Source organism: Eleutherodactylus coqui, chromosome 7 (genome assembly GCF_035609145.1).
Source record: "Eleutherodactylus coqui strain aEleCoq1 chromosome 7, aEleCoq1.hap1, whole genome shotgun sequence".
Taxonomy (NCBI): Eukaryota; Metazoa; Chordata; class Amphibia; order Anura; family Eleutherodactylidae; genus Eleutherodactylus; species Eleutherodactylus coqui.
In genome coordinates this window covers 115588629-115605006 of record NC_089843.1, presented here as the reverse complement: position 1 = coordinate 115605006, position 16378 = coordinate 115588629, and positions in this window count along the sequence as shown.

Sequence of the window (16378 nt, the reverse complement as noted above, 5' to 3'; positions counted from 1 at the left end):
CCCTCAAAGAGCGTGGTGTTGACAATAATTCGAATGACAGCAGAGGCTGACTAAATTCAAAAGTCAGCAGCGCTGGACTTCAGTATTGAAGATGTAAAAAGAAAAATCCAAGGATCTCATATATTTAAGAAGCGACCCACACCAATATCTAGATGATAAGAGTAACGCCAAAAGTAGATGAAGATCTCAAATTTTAGGTATTTTTTAGAAACTCAAGGACCCGTCTAACTGGGGAGGTAATGGTGTCTCCTCAGTTTTCTGGGGGTATCATAACCTCATAACCACTTGAGAAGGAGAGTAGTCCTCTCAGATGGATTAATTGACGCTCAACGCGTTTCCCTACCAGGGTAGATAGTAGTTCATCAGGAGCGGTTAAATGAGTTTTTAGTCAATTAGAGTTGACAGTATCATCAAAGATATTTTGCCATACTGATATCTTTTGGCAAAAAGAGAGAATATAGTCTCAAAAAGTGCCACAGTGGTAATCTGAGACACAACAGAGTTAGGTAGCCTCTGTCAGCTATCGTTGGTGTGATAGTATAAAAGAGCTCACAGGTAGAATGTAGAACACAGGTTCAGAAAGGATAATATAACCTTAGTATATATTGTCCATGGACTAGTGAGAGATAGTAGATGACAGAATGAATGAAAATTGGCATCAGGGATATCAATTGAGATGATAATTGATTCCCAAGCTCTATGTAGAGGTAGAGTAGTTTTCAGATCAAGACCTATCACTGCCTAGATAAATTAAGTGACAGTCATCCTCTAAAGGGAATAAATCCCGCCATTATTAGAGCAACTAGATCCCATTCATTCAAAGTTAGTCAAACATGAACAGCATAATAGCGGGAGCAGAACGATATCTTTGCTACCCAGCTAGGAGAGCTAACTATCACACAACAGAGTTAGATAGCCTCTGTCAGCTATCGTTGGTGTGATAGTATAAAAAAGCTCTCAGGTAGAATGTGGAACACAGGTTCAGAAAGGATAATATAACCTTAGTGTATATTGTCCATGGACTAGTGAGAGATAGTAGATGACAGAATGAATGAAAATTGGCATCAGGGATACCAATTGAGATGATAATTGATTTCCAAGCTCTATGTAGAGGTAGAGTAGTTTTCAGATCAAGACCTATTACTGCCTAGATAAATTAAGCAGAAACAAATAGTGACAGTCATCCTCTAAAGGGAATAAATCCCAGCCATTATTAGAGCAACTGGATCCCATTCATTCAAAGTTAGTCAAACATGAACAGCATAATAGCGGGAGCAGAACGATATCTTTGCTACCCAGCTAGGAGAGCTAACTATCACACAACAGAGTTAGATAGCCTCTGTCAGCTATCGTTGGTGTGATAGTATAAAAGAGCTCTCAGGTAGAATGTGGAACACAGGTTCAGAAAGGATAATATAACCTTAGTGTATATTGTCCATGGACTAGTGAGAGATAGTAGATGACAGAATGAATGAAAATTGGCATCAGGGATACCAATTGAGATGATAATTGATTTCCAAGCTCTATGTAGAGGTAGAGTAGTTTTCAGATCAAGACCTATTACTGCCTAGATAAATTAAGCAGAAACAAATAGTGACAGTCATCCTCTAAAGGGAATAAATCCCAGCCATTATTAGAGCAACTGGATCCCATTCATTCAAAGTTAGTCAAACATGAACAGCATAATAGCGGGAGCAGAACGATATCTTTGCTACCCAGCTAGGAGAGCTAACTATCACACACATCCATTCAAAATAAAAAAATGGTAGAGCCTAGAACTCTGATGGTGAGTTCAGGCAATCTCTCAGGACACAGGCACTACCGTCTCCCGGCCTGCACCCACACCCTCACCTCCGCTATCCTCGGCCCATCCAGCAATGTCTCTCAGTGCAGCGTCAAGCCGTCGCTAGCGCAACTGTTTGAGCGCAAGCGCAAGTACGCCTCCACGCACGCTCAAGCGTTAAACGTGCACATAGCCAAATTGATCAGCCTGGAGATGCTGCCGTATAGGCTTGTGGAAACGGAGGCTTTCAAAAACATGATGGCGGCGGTGGCCCCGCGCTACTCGGTTCCCAGTCGCCACTACTTTTCTCGATGTGCCGTCCCAGCCCTGCACGACCACGTCTCCCGCAACATTGTACGCGCCCTCACCAACGCGGTAACTGCCAAGGTCCACTTAACAACGGACACGTTGTCAGGGAAATTTCTGCGTACAGCACCAATCAGGCCCACCCCAATGCCCCGCTGCCGGTGGTAAAGAAGAGACACCACACACGGAGGTCTGGTATAGTTCCTCACACGGGGACATGACTGCGCGCTTTATTACAGATTACATGGGATCTTATACCCTTTGGTCTCATCACTAGGAATGGGTGATGGGCTCATTGGCTCAAATTCACCGCATAACCATATATGGGAAGTCCGGATTTCCGGCTGAGGCACTGAAAGTTATATACATAGTTAAACAGTCGTTATCTAGATATGGCGCTTCTGGGAAAACAGCCAAGTACGCGGCCTTCGTGTTCGGTTCTGTATCATCTCTGAATTTCTGGACACATCTCTCTCTCTCAGCCTTGCAAACTTTTGGAATATCTGATGTAAAGCGACATATAAGTTTTTCTCATTTTAACTTTGAATAGAACTTGGATACAGGTATAAAAACATAAAAAACATTTGGCAATATATACATATACCCTCACAACGTGGACAAGCACAGGCGGGCAGGGCCACTATATCTCCCTGACAGCACATTGGGTGAATTTAGTGGAGGCTGGGACTGAGTCAGAGCCTGGGAACGCTCACGTCCTACCCACCCCCAGAATTGCGGGCCCCAGCTCGGTGCTGGTATCTGTGGCGGTGTATGCTTCCTCCACTAAACCACCCTCCTCCTCCTACGCAACCTCTGTCTCGCAATCAAGATGTGTCAGCAGCAGCACGTCGCCAGCAGTCGGTGTCGCTCGGGGTGGCAGCACAGCAGTGGGCAAGCGCCAGCAGACCGTGCTGAAACTACTCAGCTTAGGAGAGAAGAGGCACACAGCCCATGAACTGCTGCGGGGTCTGACAGAGCAGACCGACCACTGGCTTTTGCCGCTGAGCCTACAACCGGGCATGGTCGTGTGTGACAACGGCCGTAACCTGGTGGCGGCTCTGCAGCTCGGCAGCCTCACGCACGTGCCATGCCTGGCCCACGTCTTTAATTTGGTGGTTCAGCGCTTTCTGAAAAGCTACCCACGCTTGTCAGACCTGCTCGGAAAGGTGCGCCTGCTCAGCGCACATTTCCGCAAGTCCAAGATGGACGCTGCCACCCTGCAACATCGGTTTAATCTGCCAGTGCACCGACTGCTGTGTGACGTGCCCACTCGGTGGAACTCTACGCTTCACATGTTGGCCAGGCTCTATGAGCTGCGTAGAGCTATAGTGGAATACCAACTCCAACATGGGCGGCGTAGTGGGAGTCAGCCTCCTCAATTCTTTACAGAAGAGTGGGCCTGGTTGGCAGACATCTGCCAGGTCCTTGGAAACTTTGAGGAGTCTACCCAGATGGTGAGCGGCGATGCTGCAATCATTAGCGTCACCATTCCTCTGCTATGCCTCTTGAGAAGTTCCCTGCAAAGCATAAAGGCAGACGCTTTGCGCTCGGAAACGGAGGCGGGGGAAGACAGTATGTCGCTGGATAGTCAGAGCACCCTCCTGTCTATATCTCAGCGCGTTGAGGAGAAGGAGGAGGAGGGGAAGGAGCATGAGGAGGAGGGGGAAGAGACAGCTTGGCCCACTGCTGAGGGTACCCATGCTGCTTGCCTGTCATCCTTTCAGCGTGTATGGCCTGAGGAGGAGGAGGAGGATCCTGAAAGTGATCTTCCTAGTGAGGACAGCCCTGTGTTGCGTACAGGTACCCTGGCACACATGGCGGACTTCATGTTAGGATGCCTTTCTCGTGACCCTCGCGTTACACGCATTCTGGCCACTACGGATTACTGGGTGTACACACTGCTCGACCCACGGTATAAGGAGAGCCTTTCCACTCTCATATCCGAAAAGGAAAGGGGTTCGAGAGTGATGCTATACCACAGGACCCTGGCGGAAAAACTGATGGTAAAATTCCCATCCGACAGCACTAGTGGCCGAAGGCGCAGTTCCGAGGGCCAGGTAGCAGGGGAGGCGCGGAGATCAGGCAGCATGTACAGCGCAGGCAGGGGAACACTCTCCAAGGCCTGTGCCAGCTTTATGGCTCCCCAGCAAGACTGTGTCACCGCTCCCCAGTCAAGGCTGAGTCGGCGGGAGCACTGTAAAAGGATGGTGAGGGAGTACGTAGCCGATCGCACGACCATCCTCCGTGACGCCTCTGCCCCCTACAACTACTGGGTGTCGAAGCTGGACATGTGGCCTGACTCGCGCTGTATGCCCTGGAGGTGCTTGCTTGTCCTGCGGCTAGCGTCTTGTCAGAGAGGGTGTTTAGTGCGGCTGCGGGAATCATCACGGATAAGCGTACCCGCCTGTCAACCGACAGTGCCGACAGGCTTACACTCATAAAGATGAACAAAGCCTGGATTTCGCCAGACTTCTCTTCTCCACCAGCGGACAGCAGCGATACCTAAACAATACGTAGGCTGCACCCGCGGATGGAAGCATCGTTCTCTATCACCATCAAAAACGGGGACCTTTCAGCTTCATCAATCTGTGTATAATATTCATCCTCCTCCTCCTGCTCCTCCTCCTGAAACCTCACGTAATCACGCCGAACGGGCAATTTTTCTTAGGCCCACAAGGTTCAGTCATATGACTTTAGTAAACAATGTTTATACGTTTCAATTCTCATTAAAGCGTTGAAACTTGCAGCTGAATCAATTTTTATTTTAACTGGGCTGCCTCCAGGCCTAGGTACAAATTAAGCCACATTAACCAAAGCGATTAATGGGTTTCACCTGCCCTCTTGGTTGGGCATGGGTAATTTTTCTGAGGTACATTAGTACTGTTGGTACACCAATTTTTGGGGGCCCTCGCCTACAGTGTAATCCTAGTAATTTTTATGGGCTTCGCCTGCACTCATGGTGCAGCAAGGTGTGTGGGGTTGGCCTACACTTTTGCTACATAAATGTAACTGGGGCCTTGTCTATACTGCAACTACTGAATTGTGCAAGAGACTGTTATCTCCCTAAACTGCTGCAACGGGAATGTTATTGTGGCCTGTCTTGACTGCTACTACTACTGAAATGGAACTAATACTGTGCTCCCCCTATGCTGCTGCTTCGGAATTGTTACTGGGGCCTGTCTAGACTGATACTACTACTGAATGGAACTAATACTGTGCTCCCCCTATACTGCTGCTTCGGAATTGTTAATCGGGCCTGTCTGGACTGCTACTTCTACTGAAATGGAACTAATACTGTGCTCCACCTATACTGCTGCTAGTGATATGTTACTGGGGCCTGTCCCTAATGCTACCGCTGAAATGTTACTAATTCTGGGCTCTACCTATACCGCTGCTAATGCTATGTCACTGGGGTGTGGAAACGGAGGCTTCCCAAAGACATGACGGTGGCGAGGCCATTTCCCACCAACGCGGTTACTGTTAAGGTGCATATAACCACAGACACGTGGAGAGGACACGTAGTGCCTCAAAAACACCCCCCTCCTCCTCCAACAATGAAAACATTCTTGGCAAATACCTTTGCATAGGTCCATCTGGTGGCAGTCCAAGAATTTCCCCTTTACCGACACAACAAGAGAGCCCCCCCACCATCCCCCCGCCACGGCCCACTTAATCCTGGCCGCATTCCGAAAACCAACTAAATAAAACCGCGCTACTAGGTCCGCAGTCGCCACCACATTCCCAACAACGCGGTTACTGTTAAGGTACATATTACCACTCTGACCTGGGCATGCACTGTGGGCCGAAGCACACCTGTATTGTATGTGATGTTAGCTCTGCTGAGCAGGGCACTGCAATAGAATACATTAATGTACCGCCGAAGCCCACCTGCATTTAATCTGGCGTTAGTTTTGCTGTCCAGGGCACTGCAATGGGATATATTTATGTAACGCCGGTGGCTTCCTGGGACCCACCCATGCTGTCTGTCCACACGGAGTTGTGACTGCCTGTGTCTACTTCTAAAGAACCCCAGTCTGACTGGGGCATGTAGTGTGGACCGAAGCCCACCTGCATTAAACCTGACGTTACCTCAGCTGTGCTGGGCACTGCAATAGGATATATTTATGTACCGCCGATGGGTTCCAGGGAGCCACCCATGCCGTGGGTCCACAGGGACTTCACATTAGGGAGTTGTACCTGCCAGTGTCTATGTATTAAAAACCCTGGTCAGACTGGGGCATGCAGTGTGGGCCGAAGACCATCTGCATTTAATTGGACATTACCTCAGCTGTGATGGGCAATGCAATGGGATATATTTATGTACCGCCGGTGGCTTCCTGAGACCCACCCATGCTGTCGGTCCACACGGAGTTGTAACTGCATGTGTCTACTTCTAAAGAACCCCAGTCTGACTGGGGCATGCAGTGTGGGCCGAAGCCCACCTGCATTAAACCTGATGTTACCTCAGCTGTGATGGGCAATGCAATGGGATATATTTATGTTCCACCGGTGGGTTCCAGGGAGCCACCCATGCCGTGGGTCCACAGGGACTTCACATTAGGGAGTTGTACCTGCCAGTGTCTATGTATTAAAAACCCCGGTCAGACTGGGGCATGCAGTGTGGGCCGAAGACCACCTGCATTTAATCGGACGTTACCTCAGCTGTGATGGGCAATGCAATGGGATATATGTACCGCCGGTGGGTTCCAGGGAGCCACCCATGCTGTGGCTGCACACGGAATTCCCATTGCGGAGTTGTACCTGCCTGTGACTATTTATAAAAAACCCCGGTCTGACTGGGGCATGCAGACACCTTGACGGAATGAATAGTGTGTGGCACATGGGTTCCCCATTGCTATGCCCACGTGTGCAGCTCCTGATGGAGGTGGCACAGGATTGGATTTCTCATTGCTTCTGTACAGCATTGTGGGCTATCGCCCCGCCCCTTTTAAAGAGGGTCGCTGCCTGGCCGTGCAAACCCTCTGCAGTGTGTGCCTGCGGTTCCTCCTCATGGCAGACGCACTTATAAATAGACATGAGGGTGGTGTGGCTATGAGGCCAGCGTGTAGCATGAGTGCAGCTGAAGGCTGCACAGGGACACTTTGGTGCGCGCTGTGGACACTGGGTCGTGCGGGGGGGTTGGGCAGCATGTTAACCCTGGAAAAGTGGCAGCGGAGTGTCATGCAGGCAGTGATTGTGATTTGTTGGAGGTAGTGTGGTGCTTAGCTAAGGTATGCCTTGCTAATGAGGGTTTTTCAGAAGTTAAAATTGTTGGGGGGGGGGGCCCACTCTTGCCGCTATTGTGGCTTAATAGTGGGACCTGGGAACTTGAGATGCAGCCCAACATGTAGCCCCTCACCTGCCCTATCCGTTTCTGTGTCGATCCCATCACTTTCTTGAATTGCCCAGATTTTTACAAATAAAAACCTTAGCGAACATCGGCGATATACAAAAATGCTCGAGTCGCCCATTGACTTCAATGGGGTTCGTTAGTGGAAAAGAACCCTCGAGCATCGCGAAAAGTTCGTCCCGAGTAACGAGCACCCGAGCATTTTGGTGCTCGCTCATCTCTAGCATCTATCCATTGGGCCTCATGCCCACTTGCACGCACGGTGCTGAATCCCGCAGTGAAATCTATATCCTTCTATCAATCTCCATATCCTTCTAACTATCTCATATCTATCTATCTCCATATCTATCTATCTATCTATCTATCTATCTATCTATCTATCTATCTATCTATCTCATATCTATCTATCTCCATATCTATCTAATCTATCTCCATATCTATCTCTCTCTCATATCTATCTATCTATCTCATATCTATCTCCATATCTATTTATCTATCTAATATCTATCTATTTATCTATCTATCTCATATCTATCTACCTGTCTATCTCATATCTATCTACCTATCTATCTTCATATCTATCTCCATATCTACCTATTCTATCTATCTCCATATCTATCTATCTATTTCATATCTATCTATCTCCATATCTATCTATCTCTCTCTCTCTCATATCTATCTATCTATTTCATATCTATCTATCTATCTATCTATCCATCTCATATCTATCTATCTCATACCTATCTAATCTATCTCCATATCTATCTATCTCCTATCTATCTATCTATCTATCTATCTATCTAGCTCATATCTATCTCTGAATCGCTCTCATATCTATGTATCTATCCATCTCTCTCTCTTGGGCCTCATGCCCACTTGCACGCACGGTGCGGAATCCATATCCTTCTATCTATCTATCTCCATATCCTTCTATCTCATATCTATCTATCTCCATATCTATCTATCTCCATATCTATCTATCTATCTCATATCTATCTATCTATCTATCTCATATCTATCTATAATCTATCTATCTCTCTCTCATATCTATCTATCTCCTATCTGTCTCCATATCTATCTATCTATCTATCTATCTATCTATCTATCTCATATCTATCTATCTATCTATCTATCTATCTATCTATCTATCTATCTATCTCCATATCTATCTAATCTATCTATCTCCATATCTATCTATCTCTCATATCTCTCTCTCATATCTATCTATCTATCTATCTATCTATCTCCATATCTATTTAACTATCTATCTATCTCATATCTATCTACCTATCTATCTCATTTCTATCTACCTATCTATCTTCATATCTATCTCCATATCTACCTATTCTATCTATCTCCATATCTATCTATCTCTCATATCTATCTCTCTCTCTCTCATATCTATCTATCTATCTATCTATCTATCTCCATATCTATCTATCTATCTATCTCATATCTATCTACCTATCTATCTCAAATCTATCTACCTATCTATCTTCATATGTATCTCCATATCTACCTACTCTATCTATCTCCATATCTATCTATCTCTCTCATATCTATCTCTCTCTCATATCTATCTATCTATCGATCTATCTCATATCCATCTACCTATCTATCTCATATCTATCTACCTATCTATCTTCATATCTATCTCCATATCTACCTATTCTATCTATCTCCATATCTATCTCTCTCTCTCTCATATCTATCTATCTCCATATCTATCTATCTATCTCATATCTATCTACCTATCTATCTCATATCTATCTAACTATCTATCTTCATATCTATCTCCATATCTACCTATTCTATCTATCTCCATATCTATCTCTCTCTCTCTCTCTCTCTCATATCTATCTCTCTCTCATATCTATCTCTCTATCTATCTATCTCCGTATCTATCTATCTCATATCTATCTACCTATCTATCTCATATCTATCTACCTATCTATCTTCATATGTATCTCCATATCTACCTACTCTATCTATCTCCATATCTATCTATCTCTCTCATATCTATCTCTCTCTCTCATATCTATCTACCTATCTATCTCATATCTATCTACCTATCTATCTTCATATCTATCTCCATATCTACCTATTCTATCTATCTCCATATCTATCTATTTATCTATCTATCTCATATCTATCTATTTCATATCTATCTATCTCCATATCTATCTCCATATCTATCTATCTATCTCTCTCTCTCTCTCACATCTATCTATCTATCTATCTATTTCATATCTATCTATCTATCTCTCTCTCTCATATCTATCTATCTATCTATCTCATATCTATCTATATATCTCATATCTATCTATCTCATATCTATCTAATCTATCTCCATATCTATCTATCTCCTATCTATCTATCTATCTCATATCTATCTCTGAATCGCTCTCATATCTATGTATTTATCCATCTCTCTCTCTTGGGCCTCATGCCCACTTGCACGCACGGTGCTGAATCCCGCAGTGAAATCCATATCCTTCTATCTATCTCCATATCCTTCTATCTATCTCATATCTATCTATCTCCATATCTATCTATCTCATATCTATCTATCTATCTCATATCTATCTATAATCTATCTATCGCTCTCTCTCATATCTATCTATCTATCTCCTATCTGTCTCCATATCTATCTATCTATCTCATATCTATCTATCTATCTAATCTATCTAGCTCCATATCTATCTATCTATCTATCTCTCATATCTATCTCTCTCTCATATCTATCTATCTCATATCTATCTATCTCCATTTCTATTTATCTATCTCATATCTGTCTATTTATCTATCTCATATCTATCTACCTATCTATCTCATATCTATCTACCTATCTATCTTCATATCTATCTCCATATCTACCTATTCTATCTATCTCCATATCTATTTCTCTCTCATATCTATCGCTCTCTCTCATATCTATCTGTCTATCTCCATATCTATCTATCTATCTATCTATCTATCTATCTATCTATCTCATATCTATCTACCTATCTATCTCATATCTATCTACCTATCTATCTTCATATCTATCTCCATATCTACCTATTCTATCTATCTCCATATCTATCTATCTCTCATATCTATCTCTCTCTCTCATATCTATCTATCTATCTATCTATCTATCTATCTCCATATCTATCTATCTATCTATCTATCTCATATCTATCTACCTATCTATCTCATATCTATCTAACTATCTATCTTCATATCTATCTCCATATCTACCTATTCTATCTATCTCCATATCTATCTATCTCTCATATCTATCTCTCTCTCATATCTATCTATCTATCTATCTCCATATCTATCTATCTATCTATCTATCTCATATCTATCTACCTATCTATCTCATATCTATCTACCTATCTATCTTCATATGTATCTCCATATCTACCTACTCTATCTATCTCCATATCTATCTATCTCTCTCATATCTATCTCTCTCTCTCATATCTATTTATCTATCGATCTATCTCATATCTATCTACCTATCTATCTCATATCTATCTACCTATCTATCTTCATATCTATCTCCATATCTACCTATTCTATCTATCTCCATATCTATCTCTCTCTCATATCTATCTATCTATCTATCTATCTATCTATCTATCTATCTATCTATCTATCTCATATCTATCTACCTATCTATCTCATATCTATCTAACTATCTATCTTCATATCTATCTCCATATCTACCTATTCTATCTATCTCCATATCTATCTCTCTCTCTCTCTCTCTCTCATATCTATCTCTCTCTCATATCTATCTATCTATCTATCTATCTCCGTATCTATCTATCTCATATCTATCTACCTATCTATCTCATATCTATCTACCTATCTATCTTCATATGTATCTCCATATCTACCTACTCTATCTATCTCCATATCTATCTATCTCTCTCATATCTATCTCTCTCTCTCATATCTATCTACCTATCTATCTCATATCTATCTACCTATCTATCTTCATATCTATCTCCATATCTACCTATTCTATCTCCATATCTATCTATTTATCTATCTATCTCATATCTATCTATCTACCTATCTATCTATCTTCATATCTATCTCCATATCTACCTAATCTATCTATCTCCATATCTATCTATCTATCTTTCTCATATCTATCTATCTATCTATCTCTGAATCGCTCTCATATCTATGTGTCTATCCATCTCTCTCTCTTGGGCCTCATGACCACTTGCACGCACGGTGCTGAATCCCGCAGTGAAATCCATATCCTTCTATCTATCTATCTCCATATCCTTCTGTCTATCTATCTATCTATCTCATATCTATCTATCTATCTCCATATCTATCTATCTATCTCATATCTATCTACAATCTATCTATCTCTCTCTCATATCGATCTAGCTATCTATCTCCTCTCTATCTCCATATCTAACTATCTCATATCTATCTATCTCCACATCTATCTCCATATCTATCTAATCTATCTCTCTCATATCTATCTATTTATCTCCATATCTATCTAATCTATCTATCTCCATATCTCTCTCTCTCTCTCATATCTATCTTTCTCATATCTATCATCTATCTATCTATCTCATATCTATCTATCTATCTATCTATCTCATATCTAGCTATCTATTTCCATATCTATCTCCATATCTACCTAATCTATCTCCATATCTATCTCTCTCCCATATCTATCTATCTATCTATCTATCTATCTATCTCTCTCATATCTATTTATCTATCTCATATCTATCTATCTCATATCTATCTCTGAATCGCTCTCATCTCTATGTATCTATCGATCTCTCTCTCTTGGGCCTCATGCCCACTTGCACGCATGGTGCTGAATCCCGCAGTGAAATCCGTACATGCCCGTGGACATAGAGAGAGAAAATACATTATATTCACCTCTCCGGATGCTGCGGGGCTCCTCTCTGTGCTGGCCGGATTTTCTTTCTTCCAGCCGGCGGATGTGCTCGGCACGCCGGCAGCGTGCACGCGCACCAATATTTAAAAAAATTTCCTGTTCTCACGCGTATCCGCGGCACAGTACAAAAACAGCTGCGGCTGTGCCGCGGATACAAACGGCTTGCATAGGCCTCAATGGAAGTCACGGGAGCCGTCCGTGTGGCAGATCCACAGGAAAATGGAGCATGCTGCGATTTCTTCCTGTGCGTGTGACCCGTAAACCGGGAATTAATCCCATCTGCATGCTTTTAGCTGCCCTACCGATGCCAATGCATCCCTATGGGCAGTAAGATGCACGGATCTCCCGTGTGGATTTTATTTATAGATATGGTGTGAGGGGGAAATAGGACCTGGGGGGGGGGCCCCAGCTGAACTTTTGCACCGGGGCCCCTGAGCCTATAGGTACGCCCCTGGGTAAGAGGCAAATATTTTTTCACAACACTGTATACAAATATCAGACTTGCATTGTCTTCCTCTTTCACATTATAGTCCAGAACTATTGGCTGCAGCCAGTCACATGACACAATATTGGACATAGCTTATTTTAGACTTCTATGTCAGAACTGAAATGTTTAAAGATATGCAGTGCATAGGGAAAAAAAAACAAAAGTCAGTATCAAAAAACAGTATTGAAGCAGCTTTACAGATTCTCTATCACAGTATATACACTACCGTTCAAAAGTTTGGGGTCACATTGAAATGTCCTTATTTTTGAAGGAAAAGCACTGTACTTTTCAATGAAGATAACTTTAAACTAGTCCTAACTTTAAACAAATGCACTCTATACATTGCTAATGTGGTAAATGACTATTCTAGCTGCAAATGCCTGGTTTTTTGTGCAATATCTACAAAGGTGAATGGAGGCCCATTTCCAGCAACTATCACTCCAGTGTTCTAATGGTACAATGTGTTTGCTCATTGGCTCAGAAGGCTAATTGATGATTAGAAAACCCTTGTGCAATCATGTTCACACATCTGAAAACAGTCTAGCCCGTTACAGAAGCTACAAAACTGACCTTCCTGTGAGCAGATTGAGTTTCTGGAGCATCACATTTGTGGGGTCAATTAAACGCTCAAAATGGCCAGAAAAAGAGAACTTTCATCTGAAACTCGACAGTCTATTCTTGTTCTTAGAAATGAAGGCTATTCCATGCGAGAAATTGCTAAGAAATTGAAGATTTCCTACAACGGTGTGTACTACTCCCTTCAGAGGACAGCACAAACAGGCTCTAACCAGAGTAGAAAAAGAAGTGGGAGGCCGCGTTGCACAACTAAGCAAGAAGATAAGCACATTAGAGTCTCTAGTTTGAGAAACAGACGCCTCACAGGTACCCAACTGGCATCTTCATTAAATAGTACCCGCAAAACACCAGTGTCAACATCTACAGTGAAGAGGCGGCTGCGGGATTTTGGCCTTCAGGGCAGAGTGGCAAAGAAAAAGCCATATCTGAGACTGGCCAATAAAAGAAAAAGATTAAGATGGGCAAAAGAACACAGACATTGGACAGAGGAAGACTGGAAAAAAGTGTTGTGGATGGATGAATCCAAGTTTGAGGTGTTTGGATCACAAAGAAGAACGTTTGTGAGACGCAGAACAAATGAAAAGATGCTGGAAGAATGCCTGACGCCATCTGTTAAGCATGGTGGAGGTAATGTGATGGTCTGGGGTTGCTTTGGTGCTGGTAAGGTGGGAGATTTGTACAGGGTAAAAGAGATTCTGAATAAGGAAGGCTATCACTCCATTTTGCAACGCCATGCCATACCCAGTGGACAGCGCTTGATTGGAACCAATTTCATCCTACAACAGGACAATGACCCTAAACACACCTCCAAATTGTGCAAGAACTATTTACAGCAGAAGCAGGCAGCTGGTATTCTATCGGTAATGGAGTGGCCAGCGCAGTCACCAGATCTGAACCCCATTGAGCTGTTGTGGGAGCAGCTTGACCGTATGGTACGCCAGAAGTGCCCATCCAACCAATCCAGCTTGTGGGAGATGCTTCTAGAAGCGTGGGGTGCAATTTCACAAGCTTACCTCAACAAATTAACAGCTAGAATGTCAAAGGTGTGCAATGCTGTAATTGCTGCAAAAGGAGGATTCTTTGACGAAAGCAAAGTTTGATGTAAAAATAATGTTATTTCAAATACAAATCATTATTTCTAACCTTGTCAATGTCTTGACTCTATTTTCTATTCATTTCACAACGCATGGTGGTGAATAAGTGTGACTTTTCATGGAAAACACAAAATTGTTTGGGTAACCCCAAACTTTTGAACGGTAGTGTATATGGCGTTGCACCATTGTATTTAAAGAACTAAAAATTCCCCCATTAACAAATTCTGTCTAAGTAAATAAAGAGTTAGCGTATCCCATCATGTACAATGGATATAAAAAAAAGTCTACACACCCCTGTAAAATGCCATGTTTTGTCATATTAAAAAATCTGATAAATATGAATCATTTCAGATTTATTTTCTCCTTCAGGGTGACCCATTATCTGTACAATTTCATTGAAAATGAGCTAAGATTTTTTAGGATGGAAAAATAGAAAAAAACTAAAATAATGTGGTTGCATGAATATGCACACTATAAAACTAATACTTTGTCGATGTACTCTGACTTTATGACAATATTTAGTCTTTTTGGTTAGAGGTTTGTCAGCATGGCACATCTTGACTTGGCAATCTTTCCTCAATCTTCCTTGCAAAAGCGCTTCAAATCTGTCAGATCATGAGGACATCTTGACCCTATTCAGGTCAACCCTTAGATTTTCAATGGGATTCAGGTCTGGGCTCTGGCTGGGCAATTCCAAAGCTTTTATCATCTTCTGGTGAAGCCATTCTTTTGTTAATTTGGAGATATGTTTTGAATCGTTGCCGTACTGAAAGGTGAAATTTCTGTTCATCTTCAGCTTTATAGCAGCAGCCCTGAAGGTATTGTGCCAAAGTCGGCTAAAGTTTGTAACTCTTAATAACTAAAACTAAAACCCCAGTTTCTGCAGCAGAAAAACAGCCCCAAAACATACTACCTCCACCATGCTTCACGTTGGGTGTATTGTTCTTTTGGTTATGTGCAGTGTTGGCTTTGAGCCAAACATACCTAATTATGGCCAAAAGGTTCAACCTTAGTTTCATCAGACCATAACATGTTCTCCAAAATGCTTTTGGCAGGCTTGATATAGGTTTTGGCAAAGCATAGCTGGGTTTGGATGTTTTTCTTTATTAAAAAAGGCTTCCACCTTCCCACTCTCCCCAACAGCCCAGTACAACCAGTACTTGCCAGACATTCCTACAGTTCTTTTAATATTGCTGTAGGCTCCTTGGCAGCCCGAACCAATTTTCTTCTGGCCTTCTCATTAATTGTTGTGGGACGTGCAGTTCTTGGTAATGCCACTATTTTGCCTAATTTAATCCACTTCTTTATGACTGTCTTCACTTTGTTCCATGGTGTATATATAATGCCTTGGAAATGTTCTTGTACTCTTCTTTTGACTGATACCTTTCAACAATCAGATCCCTTTGATGCGCTCTTTACAGCTTTTCCTGGAAAATGAAACTAAGAAAATGTCAGGAAAATCCTACTAGAGGAGCTGAACTTTATATGGGGTAAATCAGAATCACTTTAAATAATGGCAACTGTGTACGGACTACTATTTAACCTGAGTTTAAGGCCTCCTTCACACGGGCGACATGGCATCACCACGAGAAAATCGCAGCGATATCACATTGCTGGTCCGTGCAATATTGCTGCATCTTCTCACGGCAATACCGCTATTTTGCAGCACTACTATGTTGCGTGACTTTGTAGCATCACATGCAAGGATTTTCGGTGGGAGGGGGCTTGAAATACAACCCCTACCCTGAAAACAAGCTGTAGCTGAAAAAAAAGAAAAGTATACATCACCTCTCCTGCCCTTTCAGGGTGCCACCGCAGCTTCTCCCTAGGTCCCAACACTTTTTCTCTTCCT